Source organism: Eretmochelys imbricata, chromosome 9, assembly GCF_965152235.1.
Source record: "Eretmochelys imbricata isolate rEreImb1 chromosome 9, rEreImb1.hap1, whole genome shotgun sequence".
NCBI lineage: Eukaryota > Metazoa > Chordata > Testudines > Cheloniidae > Eretmochelys > Eretmochelys imbricata.
In genome coordinates, this window is record NC_135580.1 from 76,711,386 (window position 1) to 76,729,936 (window position 18,551).

Here is an 18,551-nt window from a genome sequence, read left to right on the forward strand (position 1 = left end):
ATGATTGCCAGGCCTCTGATGCAATCACCTCTTTCTCCCTAATTATTGTTAAATAATGTGGAGATGACTTACCTCTGGGGTCCATTAATATGTGAACAGAAAATTGTTTGTCTTTGGAATAGATCAGAGTGCACTCAATGGTAGGCATGTTTCAAAATAATGTAGCTGTGAAGCAAACTCCTAGGCGTTCGTGCAGGTCTTTAGCCTCTCGTGCTCCTTTCAACTTACACACGATGAGCAGTGTTTTTTGTATCACTAAGCTAGAGCCTCAGCTCGTGTAAACGTGTTAACTCCATTGATCTCAATGGAACAATGCTGATTGATACCTGCTGATGATCTGACCCAATGTATACACTCAGTTTATTTTAAGAATCCAAGCATCCATAGTGTGGATTAATATAAGCACATTTGCCAGGGCTGTTGCCTCCTGCCTTTCTTATGGATGGTTTATGAATGAGTATTTTTGTGTAGGTGTGCACTACACACAGCCCTGATACACAAGTTCTATCACAGACTCAAGAGAGGGGGAAATTTTGTTAGCGATCCTTGTTAAAATATTGGCATTACTGTGAAGCTATGCAAGTGTTGAAAAATGTTAGTGCCATGTGCCCAGTTCCTAAGGCTTGAAATTCAAAGAAGATACCAGTCAGCATGACAAGTGATTTTTTGGAAATGTGTACCTTCCAAACCCAGTTAGTTATGCCCAAGAATGAATGTAAATAGCGGTTTTTAATCAAGTCCCATCAGCACAATATCTAGCTATGCCTTTCTGTTCCCCCTTCTCTTTCCCAGAAATATAGAGTTGTGCCCTGGTTTCCAAGAAAATGCTAAGAAATGCAGAAAGCAACATGATTAATGATTTACTCAACGCAAATCTTATTCCACTTTCTTTTTTCCCATTTTCTTGTCCATTTCTTTATTTTATTCTCACTCCTTTTTCCCCTGCTCTTCTTTCTGTTCTGATTGGGTTTTTTTTAACACACCTTTAATCTTTCATTAAATATTAATACTACAGCTTGTAAGATATTTTCAAATTTCAAAATTTGCTGATGAAGAAAGGGGACACTTTTTTTCTCCAAAACCTGTTTTCCATTTTTGACTATCTGTAAATAACACCCACACTTCCCACCCACCCCCATCCTCCTCCTTTTACAGGCCCAGCCCTCCTCTTGCTTTTTCTTCCTTTTCCTCCCAAGCTGTGTTTCCCCATTCCCACTGTTTATTGTTTTCTTCTTTTTCTCCTTTATCTTTTCTGAGTTATGTCTCTCCTCCCCCATCATTGTTCTGATCTTAATTCTGCTCCTTTCAACTTATCCTCCCATCCACAGATCCACTTCTGGATCCAATATACCCGTTTTAGTGCCCCCTGTGGTTCTGCCTTCATTCTGAAGTATCAGAAAATGCTCTGTGCATCTGAATACTCCCATGGTGCCTTGGAAGCTTTAGAAACATGCCATGGAAGAATTCCAATTACACTAGGCATCAGGGTACAGTATCAGCAAAACTATGAAGGAGATAAGAGCCAAGTACTGGCACCAGGAAGGGTTACATGGCTTGTGGATGGAGAAGTGAGAGAACTATTGGTTTTTAAATTGGAGTGGTGGTGCTCAACCCAGATAAAAGAGATGGGTGTCACTCCTGTTCCTGTAATCTATGTCTTTGATGCTCAAGTACAGCAAGTCAGTAACCCTCAGATTCTTATGCATATCTTCATCTCCTCTCACCTTGACTAAAAAGCAGTGTCTTAGGCTATAATTTCGCTAAATTCCAGCTCTTCAGATTCCAGCAGGCATAGACTGGTGTTTCCTGCCTTTTCATGTTCAAAGAAACCTGATCATCAGTCCTATACTCACACAATTCCACTGGCTCCCCATTAATTTCAAAATCCAGTTCTCCTTCCTTGTTTTCAAAACCTGCCATATACTTTTCCATCCTATCTTATGATTCTTGTCCAATCTACCTTATATCTAGCTCCAGCCTCCTCTCTGTCCCTCAATGCAGACATGCCACTGTTGGTGCCAAACCTTGCTTCTGTGCAGCTCTTGCCATCTGGAACAGACTTCCTGTATGACTCAGCCTCACTGGCTCTCGGTATCATTTCCAAACTCTGCTGAAAACTTGTCTTTTTCTCCCTTGCCATTACCCCATAAAAGTTTGCATATAAGATGCTAGGCAGCAAATATGCAATCATTTGATTTCTGCAGCATAGGAATAGCTCTGTTAGCTCTCATACTTGAAGCAATTTGAATTCTAGAGGAATTCTCGAGCTTGTGGAATGTTGGCAGGTTTTTAGGCCTTTATCGTAAGGCTCACAAGCAAATGGCAGTGATTTTGTAAGCTTTTCTGTGAGTGATGTTGTTTGCTAGAGTTGAATTACCAGAGAACACCTTGCTATGCTATAACCCACATAAAATGCATTTAAGGAGGTAAATTAAGACAAAAAATAATTTAACCCAACAACAACAAAAAGGAAAAAGGAATTTACACCCCCCTGCTAAAGGATAGGCTTATTATCTACAAGAGGATCCAATTCCTTTTCCTAATCATGGCAGAGCTCCGAGACCATGCAGCTTTCAGTGCAAAGAATGTCAAGTATTCACCTCTAGAGAACTTTTGTACTCTGCAGATCATAACTTTTATGCTCATGATGAGGAATAAGACACAACACCGCTAGCCATCCCTTTTCATGTCAAGCAGGTAATAACTAAAAAATTGGATCTTGGGGAAATACTTACTATGCATTCAAAATAAAGTACTGTAGGTTTGTGCTTGAAATTGCAAAATTTATTTTATACAATACATTTTTCTCATTAACAATCTCAAATTTTAAAATATCTTGATGTACCTTTTTCAGAGAGTCTCCTAAAAATTAAGGGGATATCTTTCACTTAAGAAAATAAAATCCGTAGGGTAGCAGATATGCTTCACTGTAGCTGAGTTAGAGGCTGTGAAGGAATAAGATTCCTGAGACTGAGTGCTGAAGATTCCAGGAATTCTCTCAAAGGTGATATGATTAACCAGTCTTTTGTTCCTAGTCAACAAACACATCATGAAAGCAAGGCTGTTTTCACTGGATGCTGTACTGGACTCTCTCACTATCTTTCTGAAGTATATGAAGGACTTAAATTTGGTATAGATTTGTGGCTTCTCTTCTGGATATTAGAATTGCCAGTGAAATAAATAAGTTCTACATAAGATATGATTCAACATTCAATAGTAGTTACTTTCCCTCCAAATCCTTTTAATTGATATTTTAATCTATTTTAATATAGATATAAATGTAAGTACCTTTTAAATGGTATGATAGTGAGAGGTGCTGAACACAGCTACTCCAGCTGACAAAAACAGGAACAGCCAGTACTCAGCACCTCTCAGGATCAGGCCATTAATTTAGAGAGAGAGAGAGAGAGAGAGAGAGAGAGTCAAACCCATGGACAAGGTGTAAGTGGGAAGAGAGCGCTGTATGGGATTTCTCCAGCATCGCTCTATCAAAAGTCAAAATTTTCCCCATTTCATCCCCATGTAGAATGTGCTATGGGTCCAGGTACCAAATCCCATGGGTTTCTTGGCATCCATCAGAGGCCAGGACATCCACTAGACTGAGGACAAGGCCATCCAGCTCTACCCCACAGGGAGATAAGTAGTTCTGTAGGTAACCAAGTTCTAAGGAACCAGCACCTTCAATTACAACTCAAAATTAATAGGAAGGCCGACAAAGATTGCCACAAGTACACAAGTACTCCTTTTCTTTTTGCGGATACAGACTAACACGGCTGCTACTCTGAAAAAAGATCATAAAGTGTTCCTTGAGTAATGTGTTCCTTGCAAGAATCACCCTTTAAACATGCAGGCAGCTTCATTCTGCAGCAGCTGCAGTTTCTCAATTGTGTTTAGGAATAAAAAATAGCATAAATAAATTAAAGGGAAGTCACAAATTCACCCCAAACTTCTACTGAAGTCTTTCAGTACCTACTTATGCACATGCAAACACATACAGAGAAAAGGGTAACACTTTAACAACTTTCCAAATGTGCCCCATCACTCATAAATTTACAGGAGATTGTATCCATTCTTTCATCGCTTTCTGTCACAACATTAACCATTTTTAATGCAGTTTTTAGTGGAAAGTTATTAATTATTATTCAAAGGACCAATATGACTAGAATTACTTGTAATGCTGTTTTTTCTGGTGGACTCCGCATGTTGAAATAATTAATTAGTTACTTACTGATTCAGCAATCAATAAGACCAACCCTGATCTTCCTTCACCCTGACTGGCTGTTTGAAAGGCATCTAGCTAGGGTAGCTTATTTTAGTGTTGATAGCTTAGTATATCAAGCTCATCATTTCAGACAGTAGTGAGAGTCCCTCTGTACAGGGGTTCCTAATGCACAGGAACAATTTTCCTCATTCATTAAAACAGCAATCGTTGATCTACGCTTAATATAGTGGAAAACACATTAATTCACTTGTCAAGTGCTGCTTATACATAATAGACTTCACAACTATCTATGGATACTCAAGTTACAGGGGAAAAAATCCGGATATGTGTGCAGATTTGCATAGAATCTTGTCTCATGTACAATGGAATAGCAGCTAGAACTTCACCTACATATTTTTATTTTTTGCATAAGCCTCTAATCACTGCTGCACAGAATGTACCTTGAATGTGTCTATGATTTGGAAGTGTGAGTTGTCAAGTGGAAGTAAGTAGGAGAGAGCAAAAATCATTGCTGCAACGTCTGTGAAGTAAATGAGATGCTGAATAATTTCCTTCCAACAATGACTCTTTCAGAAGAGAACTTGCTGTATGGCTTTTCCTGACATGACAAGACTGTGGACAAATCGCTGGTGGTCTTCATCAGAGCTCCAACTGAATGAGGATGGGTGTGAGTATGATTAGAACATGGGTCTGGAAGTCAGAATACCTGGGTTCTATTAATAACTTCCTCACTATCTTACTGTGTGACTTGGACAAGTCATAGCACTTCCCTTTGCCTCAGTTTACCCAATTGTAAAATGAATGTAATACTAATGAGCCCTTTTAGGTAATAATATTACGACTACTTATTCCTGTTAGAGAGCTTTACAATGTTAAACTCTTTTGACTTTTTTATGTGCTAATGTAACCCACATATCCACGTAAGTGGTGGAGAAGATAAAATATACTGAATCCCATTGCTGTTCATCATCTTGATCAGCTGTGACAGGCAGAAAAGAACTGATATGTTCTCTGTCGGTCAGTGGTTAGAGTCTATAATAAGTGCCAGATTATGTATATATTTTACATCCATCTGAATTTAGGGAGTGCTGTCTGGCAGAACATCAGGCGAGTTGGGAATTTGACTATCTAACCACCTCTACCTTCTGGAATTATGTCTCTCAGGGCTTATACACACTAGCACTTATGTCGGTGTAAAGTATGTCGTTCAGAGGTGTGAAAAAGCCACCCCCATCCCCACCCGCCCAGAGCGTCATAAGTTACATCAACCTAAGTGCCAATGTGGACAGAACTATGTCAGCAGGAGAATGTCTCCTGCTGACATAGCTACTGCCCCCCACAGAAGTGGATGTATTATGCCGACGGGAGAGCTCTCTCCTGTTGGCATTGAGTGTCTGCAGTAGGGCAGCTGCAGCAGTACAGCTGCGCCACTGTAGCAATTCTAGTGTAGACTAGCCCTCAGTGAAAGTACCTCCCAGCAAAGTATGAAATGCAATATCAGAGAGTCCTAGCTCTTTTTTTCTTACAGCGTTAACTAGTCCTAATAAAAAGCCACACATCACACAAGAGTAGTAAAGAATGACGAGAACTGTAAATTGGCCTGCCAGGTAAGTGACAAAAAGAGTTTTCTTTCCTCAGGTGAACAAGTTGTCAAAGATAGGTGGTTAAATTACATGTTGTCGAGGCCAGCTCCAATTTTCATACTCTTCACTTTCTCCCCATTGTATTAGACAGATTCTGTACTCGAGCTCCCCTGCCTTCTTAGGAACTGCAGTCTTATTCATCTGCTGCTGCTACACTACACCTACCTAAGCACATGTATAGTAGAGTTCAACAGGACTACTCATGGATTCATAGTCTTTAAGGCCAGCCTCCCACCTGAGTATTTGCAGAACTGGGCTTTAGACCACTATGTCCTAACAACTCCACATGGAAAGACTCGCATGGGGGGCCAATTTTAACCAAATATTGGGCTCCACATGGGCATAGTGGCCCACACTTGCAGAGCAGTTTGCAAAATAGTCTCTGGTGCTTCCTTTGTAAATTCTTCGGGGCTGGCACCCTGCCTTCATTTGTCTATAAAGTGCCTACTCAGGGTGACTAGGTGTCTGGTTTTCAAGCAGGCATGAATCCTGGCAGCTCTGCTCAGCACTGCTGACTGGGCCATTGACTATCCGATTGATGCCGCTGCACAGTAGGGCTGGCAGGCTCCCTGCTAGCCTCCGCGTGGTGCAGCTCCCAGGAAGCAGAGGGCATGTCTCACCTCCGGCTCCTACGCATAGGAGCAGCCAGGGGGCTCCGCACGCTGCCCGTGCCCCAAGCGCTTCCACCACAGCTCCCATTGGCTGGGAACCCTGGCCAATGGGAGCTGCAGAGGCGGCGCCTGCAGATGGGGCAGCGTGCAGAGCCACTTGACAGTGCCTCCGCGTAGGAGCCAGAGGGGGGACATGCTGCTGCTTCCAAGAGCTGCTTGAGGTAAGCGCCACCCAGAGTCTGTACCCCTGACCCCTTCCTGGGCCCCAACCCCCTACCCCAGCCTGGAGCCCCCCCCACACCCTGAACCCCTCTTTTCTGGTCCCCACCCTGGACGCTGCACCCCCAGCCCAGACCCCCTCCTATACTCCGAACCCCTCAGTTCTACCCCCCAGTCTGGAGTCCCCTCCTGCACCCAAACCACTCATCCCTGGCCCCAGCCAGAGCCCACACCCCCAGCCAGAGCCCTCACCCACTCCTACACTCCCACTCCTTGAGCCATCCAGGTGAAAATGAGTGAGTGAGCAAGAGTGGGGAGAGTGAGCGACAGAGGAAAGAGGGATATAGTGAGCGGGGGCAGGGCCTCAGAGGAGGGGTGGGACAGAGGGCAGGGCAAGGGTGTTCAATTTTGTATGAGTAGAAAGTTGGCAACCCTATGCCTACTGCACTGTGGTAGCTATACAAATAATAAACAACAATATGTCAACTGGGTCTTATTATAGACCTACATCTTCCTCTATCCTTCAGTAATCTTATTTTAGTGTTGCTTTTAGTTTTGTAATAATATGTCTCTGATTTTATAATTATGTATAATCACAGTCTCTGATTATACTTTCATCTACCTTCCCATTATAATCTCAGGGTTTTTTTTAATTATAATGTTATTTGAACTAAGGGGTCCCAGAAAGGGTACCAGAAGTTGTTCTCATTTGGAATGTCCTCCTCCCGAGTCAGTTTTGCCGGATTGAACGGCTAAAACTGGAATGCTGGTATCATTATATTGGTTGTCGCGCCCGGCCGCCCCTTCTTCTTGTTATCACGCCTGGAGCCGCCTGTACCCGCTGGGCATGCGCAGTGCCCGCATTCCATCATGGCGGAGCCGTCTGGCGGCGTCTGGGGCGCTTGGCAGCGCTGAGGTTGGGCAGCGGTTACGCTCGCGTCGCGCCCCGCTCGGTGAGTGGCGTTACCCCCAGCCCGCCTGTCTGCCGGAGGGACTCCCTGCCGGGCACTGCGGAAGTCGGGCGGCTGGGGCAGAGCGGGCGCTCCCGGCCGGGGCGGTGCGGTGCGGTGCGTGCGGTGCCAGGAGCCCGGGGGGAGGGCGCCATGGGGCCTGCTGGCGAGGGGGGTGGGGCGCTTACTGGGAAGCTCGTGGGGTGCAGGGGGCGCAACGCGGGAGGTGGGGGCAGGGAGCGCTCCGTGGGGAAATGGGGGCAGAAGGGTGCGGGGAGGGCAGAAGAGGGATGGGGGGCAGGGAGCGAATCGTGCGGGACAGAAGGGTGCAGAGGGCCCCGGGAGAGGGGGGTAGGGTGTGGACCGTGGGAGGTGGGGGGCAGGCTGGTAGGGAGCGCACACGGGGGAGCGGTTACTGACATTTCTCTCCTGTTGCGGATATCTGTCTCCTCCCCCTTTTCCGTGGGACAGGCAGATGGGGTGCTGGACTGAGACTATAGTGAGGTCCCCCGTTTTGAGAAGGGGGTTTACTCCCACGAGCCCGCCACCATCTCCTCCCCAACGTGTCCCATACGGAGCCAGCTGGAACATAGCCAGCCTTCCTGTTGCCTCCCCTTTGAGCTATCTTCAGGGAGTCCCCCATATTTCTCCCCTGCTACTTTCCGTTTATTTATGTGCGGGGAGGGGGTCAGGGTCTGGAGTCCCTCTCTTTCCTCATCTCTTCCACACCCCCCCACCCCCCCTCCGGCAGCCGGCGTTGCTGCCTGCAAATGCCACGTCGCCTTCTACTTGTTCCCTTTGACTGGAGTGATCAGCAAATAGAGACTGAACACCTCCCTCAACCTCTCTCCTCTGGGTGGGAGGTGGGCAGGTCGGTCCTGCCATCTGATCTATGGCTAGTAGCCACCGTGTTTTACCCCTGCCCTGTACCCCTCCAGCTAGGGGCAGCCGTGAAGGTGGGTATCCTACTGTGGCTACTTTCCAGTGTGATCCTATTATTGGCGTTTAACAAAAGGCCACTGCTGTTACTTTAGTGTGTAGTGCTGGTGCTTGGGATTGGGGGCCTTCAGGGACCCCTGTCCCACAGTATGCAAACTTTCCTTCCTAACCTTTTGCAGCAGGCACTTTATGAAGTGACTATAGCTATAATCTTTTCAACTAATCCTGAGTGTTACATAGCTGGCAGGTGTATTTAGCTCAAGCTCAGAATTTATTTCCTGTTTATAACTATTCTTTCTCTGGTAGCTGACTTCTTATTCCTGGATGATTTTAAAACTAAAGATAGGTTCATCTTTTGTTTTTAAGCTTGCTGTTGAGACTCCTATCTCTGAATGATGGAAACATTATGTGAAGTCAGTGTATGTTGTATTTTTTAAAAGAACTAGAATTTTTCAATTTCCAGCCAGTTTCTTTGTGTTTTAAAATCCTTTTCTTTCTATGGCATTTAGATTTTGCTTATCAGAAATCATTGCAAGCTTTGCCCAAAGCCTAAATATTAACATTGACACAGAAAATAATGAAATTTGCAGTAGAACTACAAGGTCGTGTATATCTTAGGTATTTATATAAGTCTGCAATATCAGAGTGCCTCACAATCTTTTAATGTATTTGTCCATGCAACACTCTGTGAGGTAGGGAAGTGCCTTTATCCCTATTTTACAGATGTGGGGGGCATGAAGCACACAGATATTGGCCCAAGATCATGCATTATGTCTGTGGTAGAGCATGGAATTGAATCTAGGTTTCCTGAGTTCCAGAGTAGTGCCCTAATCATTGGACCATCCTTTCTGTATTTTAAACCAATAAAATATCTTTGGATTTATGTACTAAAATTGACAAAATAGTAGTAGTTTATATGCTGTCCAGTGTCTTTATCAGAAAAAAAAAAAAAAATTCCCTATCCCTGCCTTCCAAATGCCTCAAGCAAAAGGCAGAAAGGGCATGTTGGAAAAGGGATAAATATGAATAACAGGAAAAATGGTTGTATTTCTTAAGACCTAAAATTATAATGTATGAATTTTTGTGCCTGTTGGAAAAATAGCTAGCTGGTATGCTCTCTTCCCTTCCAAGACTTTGCCTCACTGTGTCCCAAGTCTTGCAGTCTGTGCGATCATTGCATTGTGATCTCTTGTCATTAAATTGGGTTAAATTAGTCTGATATTTCATAATGCAGAGTTGGAAGGTCTCCCACCAGTTTCGTCCTTTCAGTAGGGTAGGGGAAAGTGTAGTGAACATTTTCCCTTGTATTTTAACCTGTAACTTTTAATTACAAGATTCGGTGAAAGGATCCCTTGTATAGACCATCTTAAAGTTTCTTGGAACAAGCTATTACAAGTAGATCACTCGTAGGTTCAGGATTGTTGCAACAAGATTTTCTTTTCCAAAATCTTGGCCTGGGCTGCAGTTAGGCTGCACCTTGGCAATGAATCTGAATAATTATAACTTTTAGTATATCTGTAGATATTATGCGTATTTCAAAGTAGTTTTCATCTTTAAAGTAATATTAAAATAGCTTATTTCTTGTCATGCCCAGCAATTATACCTAACAATATTTTCAAAGAATTGACTGTTGGAATTACTTGGAATAGTAACTCAATGTGTACACTTTTTTAGAGAGAATAAAGATAACTCTGTCTACACAAATGTGTTTCCTGCCGCAGTCCTTGATCATGCACTATGTCCTTCTTGAGGTTAAGTTGAAACCAACTTTGCAACAAAGTCAAGCAGAATATTTTGGTAGGACATTTTAAAGTGGTTTGGGTTTTTGTTGTTTTTTTGGAGGGGGTAACATTTTGTATTCTGTTGACTGTGTGTGGGTCTGTCAATATTAATACGACTCTTTTTTATTTATTTTTTGGAAAAGTTTTGATGAGACCTTTAAAACCCAAATCCTGTCTGCACTGTGTAGACAGTAAAAATTCCAGTACACTTTTCATAAGATAGTTTGTCCTGTTGGCCTTGGCAATGCTCTTCCCCGTCCCCCCCCCACAATTGGCAAACTCCCACCAATTTTGTACGGTCACTGCATTTCAGTTGTATTGTGTGTTCCTATAGTATATGATTGTCTGTATACACATTGCTTGAAAAATATTTTGGAATTCTTCTGGATAAAGTATTGTATCTAAACAAAAATATGCATTTGTTTTAAGTTCAGAAAACTGGAACTCTAACTCTAATACAACCATTATTTAGTGACCCTGTGATTCAGGAACTTTGAAAACTTAAAGTCAGCTACAAAAAATACATTTGGAATGAAAAGTTCTGGGGATACTTTTCTGTGCCATAAATACTTAATTCCACATAATTAAGGGAGACTTAAAAATATGCCTCTGAAAGGAGGTGTGTGTCCTCATATTAATAAGGTTGTGATGTAGTCTTAGAGACTTCAGAAGGGCATCTTTATTTTAATTACAAGTCAACTTACCGCTAAATTTCAAATGATTATGAATACGAATACCAGGTCTCTGAATCAAATTATTGCTACTAGAAAATGTAATTGATGCAAAATTCCAAGTCCTGTTAATACCAGCAAAATAACTTCAGATTTTTCCTTTCACCTGCTTTCTAGTGTGCAATATAAGGCAAATTCTGATTAAGTTTGCCCAGGTCAAGATGGTTAGTTTTCAGCTGTTATCTTTACTGCAAGCCAGATCTTAACTGAAAAGTTTTGGATTCCTGAGTGAGGAGCACACACTGAACTCTTTATTACATTCTTGAAGAGCTTATTGTAAAAGCAGCGATAATTTATTCTTTCAGTGGTGCTAACACAATCCTTTCTGTGTATCGACCAGCATAGACAGACCACTGGCTCAGAGCCCTAAGTCTATTTCCAGTCTTAATGTAAATCTACTATTGTTCTGTCTCTCTTGATTGATATGGAAACTGCCTCAGTTTTCTGAGAATTCATTTTTTTCAATATTTAGATCTGGATCTTAATCAGTATATCTGACTAAAATTGACTTTCTTTAGAAGATCATATTAGTAATCCAGCATTTGCAAAGACCTTGAAGTGCTTTGGCCCTCATCATATACATAAAGGCAAGAAAGTTTTAATCTTTTAACATACACACTCTTTGAAGGTTGGAACTTGGTGCCAGATCCATCACTTTATTTTATTCCAAGTAAGAAGCAGTTTCTTGTTTTGTAGACTAACCTGAGTTAGATAGTTTTAAATTTAAAATGACTTGGTTAGACTTTATTAGATACTTCTGAAAGGGCACTGTCAACTTTGGTATAATACTTAATTTTTGTTCTATTTTTCTTAACAACTGTATCCATTAACATTTGTTGAATACTCTTCCCCTATCTTGAATGTAACATGTCTGCTTTTAAAAGCTTCAATGAATGTAGTACCTTCTACTGGAAAGCTTTTAGTAGAGCAATTTTTGTAGTTATATTTTAGTTTGTAGCTATTAAGCTAGCACAAAGAATACATTTTCTAGGCCACACAAGTAGAGAAATGGTTGATTTTTCTTTACATTCCCTCTCAGGTAAAATATTTTCAAGGTAATTCAAATTTGAAGAAATCTGCTTAACTTTATCAATTGATTTTTAATCTTTTCCAGTTTAATAATCGGACAGCATCTTTAATGACTGGGGCCTTAATTTCCAAAGAATACATTATGCACTAGAACATCTTAATTACTTGGAAGTTATTTTTTAGTACTTACATAATACTGAAACTCTATTAGCTTCATAATTGAGCTCTTAACATGGACACTATGCTATTACATGTATGTGGGGGGGGGGGGTGTGTATATAAAAATACACAAGGTTGTAGATAGTCATTCTGTAACACCAAATATAACTTATACTCCCGAGGGAAGTCTGTGCCAAAAAATTAAAAATTCTGTGCACAATATTTTAAAATTCTGCATATTTTATGTCAAAATAACTGAAAATGGCATGATTATATCGTGTTATTTTGATAATTTATTTAAAAATACCTGTCAGCAAGTGTACATGTAACAAATACAGATAACAAAAAAGATTCATGAAATGTGGTATGACAAATAGATTCCTTACTAGGCGTATTAGTACATCTGTATGGCTCCACAGAGCACATGGCAATATTCATATTTCCATTATATCAAGCACAAAAAACTTTAAGGGTGTGTCTACACAGGAAATAAAATAATGTGTCCGGCCTGTGCTAGCCGACTCGGGGCTCAAGATGCGGGGTTGTGTCATTGCTGTGCGGACATCTGGACTTGGACTAGAGACGGAGCTTTGGGACCTTCCCACTCTGCAGGGCCCTAGAGCCTGAGCTCCAGCCCATCACAGTACAGTCTGGGTGCAGCTGGTTGGGGCTTGGTGAGGTGGGGGGTTTGACTGCAAGGGTAAAGGTCCAGATGTAGGGGGGTGGGAGTTGTTGGGGAGGGGAAGGTCTGGATGTATGGAAATTGGGCAGATGCAGGAACAGCTCCCCACACAGTGATTCCCTCCTCCCGTGGCTGGGGAGTGAGCGTGGCAGAGTGGGATGTGTGTGTATGCGGTGCTTTCTGCAGCCAAGGGAGGTTCCAGGGGGTGGGTTTGATCCACCCTGGGGAAGAGGAAGCCGCGCGCCCCCCCCCCCCCCCCCCCAGCCAGCCAGCCAGCCAGCCAGCCAGGACTAGCAGCTGGAGCCTGGTGCAGGGTAGGAACCACCAGGTGGGACATGTCCTGCCATTCCACAGCTCCAAGTGCAACTCAAGAGGGACAATGTTTTGCACACATGTCCAGCCCCGCCCCCCCGAGGAGGTGATTTATGTCTCCCTCGGCTGCTCTTGACGTGCCTGCTCAGGACTGCTGCCCAGAATGGGTGTTTAAATCAATTATTCTGCAGGGAAAGAGTAAAATCTGAGGGGGACATTCATTCTGCACTTGTGCAGTGGTGCAGAATTCCCCCAAGAGTAAACTTAAGAGTGCCTGGGTAATGAACATCATACACAATTTGGCTGGCCTTGGAATTTATTTGCTGGTCTTAATGGAGTTGATCATTGGGTGCTCTGTGATACCTTTCACCTGTTCTACTAAATGTGTGCAACGTTTCATGTCCTTTTTTGATGTCGGGAAGTCTTCAGAGAAAAGAGGGCTACTTTCATCTTAATTTTACGTAAGGAAAACCTGAAGTACGTTATAGTTGTGAGTTGCCCAGTTGAGCTTGCACTGTTAAAATCAATAGGCACAAGACCAAGTCAACGGTGAATTAATGGTAATCAGAAATAGAACCCTCCTAGTCTTATGCCCTGTTCTGTGAATCTTAGTCTTCCTGATCATATGGAGTTGACAGTTTTCTTTTTCAAGTTGTTTAGTAGCATTTTAAAGTGAAAGAATGTAAATGAGTGTCAGTTTTTAAATTTGGGACTTGAATATTTCTTATTTGGAAGAAACTTAGATGAGTTATGATCCAGCAAGTATACAGAAAAAAACTAAACGCTGATAAATGGAGAAGATGAAAGAAAAGGGCATTAAATGTTTCTACGTAAACATTGATTCAATAGTTAATAAGTTTAGAAACTGTTTTAATAGACTTTTTTCAATCAGCATTGTGACTGACAGAATAGATATCAACAGTTTAATTAGGAGCAGTGTGGACGTACCTTGTTTATGTTGGCAATAGGTTCACACACTTTCTTTGCTACCTGGTGTTATCTTACTGGAGACTTGCATAGGTGGCATTTGGATACAGAAAACAAGTTAATATACAGCAAAATCTATTTACCTGCCTAAAGCAGAATATGTGCTGACACACAACAAGGAAATATTTAGTCCTAATCAGTAATAATATATTGATCAAATAACTAACTAGATGACATTTCAGATTTAAAAAAATATATATATATATTTCTAAATAGCTTTGAGATTGAAGGTTCCTATCAGGTTTAAAAATAAAGATGAATCTGCGTAAACTGAATTCTGTTTTATGTCCAGTTTTTCTACCTACAGCAGGGTTTCTTTATTAAAACAGTCCAAACAATGAAAAGCTAAAGATTCTCATAGATTGCTTTCTCTCTTATTTATAACTCCATAAGATCCCTGAAGAAATTACAATAATTGTTTCATGAAAAATCTATAGTATTGGAAAAGTATTTAGAGATTTTTCTGTCTCTTTTAATTTTAGTTTGAGATGAGGATAAGCTGCATGGGCCACAGTTTGGGAACCAGTGAGCTAGAGTAATTTTTTTTTTAATGGGTGGAAAATAAGTGACTGCAGCATAAAATGTTTTTGTGAAATGCAAAAGAGCTTTCTGATGTATAGTTATACATGTGTAATTTCTTAACTCTTCCTGGAAAGTTGAAAGGAGTATGTCTTGAATCATCTGTCATCTAATGTTTGCTGTGGGGTCTGAATCTAATTAACTGTTCTAATAATTATAAGCACAGAAATGGATAATGTTGGGAGAAAAAGAAACTGGTAAAAGTGCTATACAAATTAACATCCACCAAAAAGCCATAGACCTATATGCCCTTATGTATCACCACTTGTAAACACTGTACCCTTTGATATGTTTTCAAGCACTTCTATTTGATATATAGTGTTGGCTGCAAACAGCATACAGTGATGCATTTTATTCTCTTGGCTAGTACAATTGTATGATTTCCCTCCTCTCCCCAGCTCCAGACACACACTTTTTTTCTTGCATGCAATGAACTTGCATCTTTCAGTAAAGTATCACAGCTACTACATGCTGTTTGTTAAAGTGAAATACCAGCAAACAAAGTTGCTATTGTGATAGTCAAATTATGGTAGTCTTCTTGTTTCATTTTAAATTCTTGATACATGTTTGTGTTTTTGCTGAGTGAGTAGTATTTCTTGATACTTGTAAGTTTCAGAGTAACAGCCGTGTTAGTCAGTATTCGCAAAAAGAAAAGGAGTACTTGTGGCACCTTAGAGACTAGCCAATTTATTTGAGCATAAGCTTTCGTGAGCTGCAGCATCCGATGAAGTGAGCTGTAGCTCACGAAAGCTTATGCTCAAATAAATTGGTTAGTCTCTAAGGTGCCACAAGTACTCCTTTTCTTTTTGATACTTGTAGAATGGCTACACATCAAAGCCACATGTCATACTTTGACATGCCATTTTGATCTTTGTAAAGGGCTGCTACTCTGGGAAGATTCAAATGAGCAATCAGTATAATTTGTTTCATTACCTTCCAAAGCTGTAGATGGAACTGGAGAGAGAACACAAGTTGGCTCATGGAGGCAGAGAGTGGTAGGTTGCAGGAAAACTGGAAGATAAATAAAAAACAAACATCTGGGAAGGGGTACTTCTGTTATGGAGAATAGTTAACTTCTCCCATAAAATGAATAGGTGTTTGTATAGGGAGAGAGCCATCTTGAAATACCCACAAAAGAGATTTTTGTATGCTAAGAACTCTTTGGTAGCTATGCCTTGGTATACTGTCCTTGGACTAGGTAGTTTTATTACTTTGTCAGGTGAAAGACATTTGTTAAACCAGATGTTAAGCTGACTGTTATAAATAAAGTAACACAATGATTATACATATCTACTGCTATTTAATGCCCTACAGCAAATATCTTCAACACTGATAGCTCTATAAAAGGGGTTGGTTTATTTGGCTCTGCCTTGTGGAGGTTTAAGCGAAGTCAGCTACTTGCTTAATCTGTACTGTAAATGTGTTGCTCTAATTAGGATTACTGAAGGACTGACCAGGAATCAGGTAGCATTTAATATTTACAAAGACTTAAGCTATAAAGATTGTGGTTTTTTATTTGTTTTACTACCCAGAGATTCTAAATATTAAGTAGAGTGGATAAAAAAAAGTACAAAAGTGTATGTTCAAATCTATTTATTTATGTTACTAATTATTTCCTTTCTTCCCATTGATAGTCTTAAATAGTTGTACACTGATATTGTTATCTAAAAGGTTTCTCCAGTCATGGAAGTTGTTAAAACATGGAACATCTATGAAAATGAACTTTCTGGTGTGGGTACAACAACAAATAGTAATACTTTTGCTATCTGAGGCATAGGTATCTTAAAATACAAGATTTAAGATTTTATATAACTAACCTATTAAACATTAGGTTTGAACCGCAGCAACCCCAATTTTTCTGCGCAACACTCTCAATTCCTAGCACTCAATCTTTACCAAAGTGGAAAGAAAAACAAACAAAAATCAGTCATTGTTAAGGATAAGATTTTGTCATGAAGGTCACAGAAGTCATGGATTCCGTGACTTTGAGACCTCCATGACATGTTCAGCTGGGACTGGAGCTGTCAGCCAGTGGGAGCCCAAGAGCTCTGAGCTACTAGCCCCGGGGCTCTCAGCCAATGTGGGCGGCAGGGGCCCTGGAGCTGTCATCCATTGTGTCAGCCTCCCCTACCCCACCCTCAGCAGGACTCTGGCTCTAAGTCCCCCCACCACACCACCCCCCACAGGGTTCAGGCTTCTCCCTCCCTCCCTCCCCGTTATCTTTTAGTAAGAGTCCACAAGCAGGTTGCAGGCTTCTGTGAATTTTTGTTTATTGCCCATGACCTGTCTGTGACTTTTACTAAAAATAACTGACAAAATCTTAATCTTAGTCATTGTCAAGAACATTTTCCCTTTCTGGTGATTTTAGGAGAAGCGGATAAAGAATAGAGGTTTCAAGAAGGACATATTCAATCAAAATTGGGAAAGCTTTCACACTTCATAAATCTGTCCTATGTACTGTTAGATTTAGGGCTTCCCTTCACACAAAGTTGCACTGATTTAACTAAAGTTATGACTACATGATGTGAGAGCATCCACAAACAAAGCTGAACCAGTTTAAGTCATTTTAACATCATACCTTTTAGTTATTGTGTGTGTAGACAAGTGGTTCCCAAACTTGTTCCATCGCTTGTGCAGGGAAAGCCCCTGGCGGGCCAGGCCAGTTTGTTCACCTGCTGTGTCCGCGGGTTCGGCCGATCGCGGCTCCCAGTGGCTGTGGTTCGCTGCTCCAGGACAATGGGAGCTGCTGGAAGTGGTGCGGGCCGAGGGATGTACTGGCTGCCGCTTCCAGCAGCTCCCATTGGCCTGGAGCAGTGAACCGCGGCCACTGGAAGCCGTGATTGGCCAAACCTGCGGACGTGGCAGGTAAACAAACAGGCCCGGCCCGCCAGGGGCTTTCTCCGCACAAGCAGCGGAACAAATTTGGGAACCACTGGTATAAAGAGCTAGCCTTAGACTGACTTGCTGGGCAATCAAACTGGGACATGATAGTTTAAATATCCTTTGGAGGTTTAGTATAAAGGTGTGTTTTTGTTTTTTCCTTGTTTTGATGTAGCAAGGCAGTAAACACTAAGATTTCTCTTAATTTGTACCAAGGCCTGTAATTTTTTTTATTTTGAAGCATGAAACTAAAGCAAATCATGCTTTGTAAATGAGTTCTTACATGGAAAAGTTTGTATCTGAATCATAAATTGACATTGTAGACCAAGCACATTTCTGATTCCCATAAGCAGACTGACTCAGAGCTAGCGGAAAACAACTTTTGCTTTTTTAGTGCAGATGGAGGCCTGAAAACAAACTCCTGATTGTATTAAAGCTGTGAAGCCCTGTATTTACTGCTGTTTTGTTGGGTTGGAAAAGAAGTGACTGGTCTCACCAGTTTCTTAATAGAGAACCTTTCCTGGGATATGATATTTTTTTAATGATCTGTATGTTTCATTGTTCCCTATTAGACTGCTGCTTCTCTTTGTTCACTTTTTATTGAGTTTACATATTTGACAGTTTCATCTGAAAGCATTTTCAAAAGTTTCTTGTCCTATAACTTTTTAATCCTCAAATACTCAACCCAAATTAATATCCTCCATAAGGTAAAGTAGACTTAAACCAGCCACTTCGTGGATGTGAATTTGGTACCTTGCCACTTGGGTCTTCAAGTTAATCACTCATTAGTGCAGGAGAAACCTTCAGAAGCACTTCCATGTCTTTTC

General features: G+C 41.5%; 1 protein-coding gene across 2 annotated transcripts in view; it reads left to right on the forward strand.

Moving 5' to 3' along the window:
- The first annotated feature begins 7,550 nt into the window (after positions 1-7,550).
- Positions 7,551-18,551, forward strand: part of LOC144270504 (fibronectin type-III domain-containing protein 3A-like) — an 86,219-nt gene continuing 75,218 nt past the window's right edge. The window contains exon 1 of one of the 2 annotated variants that reach the window (XM_077827000.1): positions 7,551-7,648. The gene's annotated coding sequence lies outside the window, so the exon portion shown is untranslated. The remainder of the gene's footprint in view (positions 7,649-18,551) is intronic. The other variant, XM_077827001.1, reaches the window with a different exon arrangement.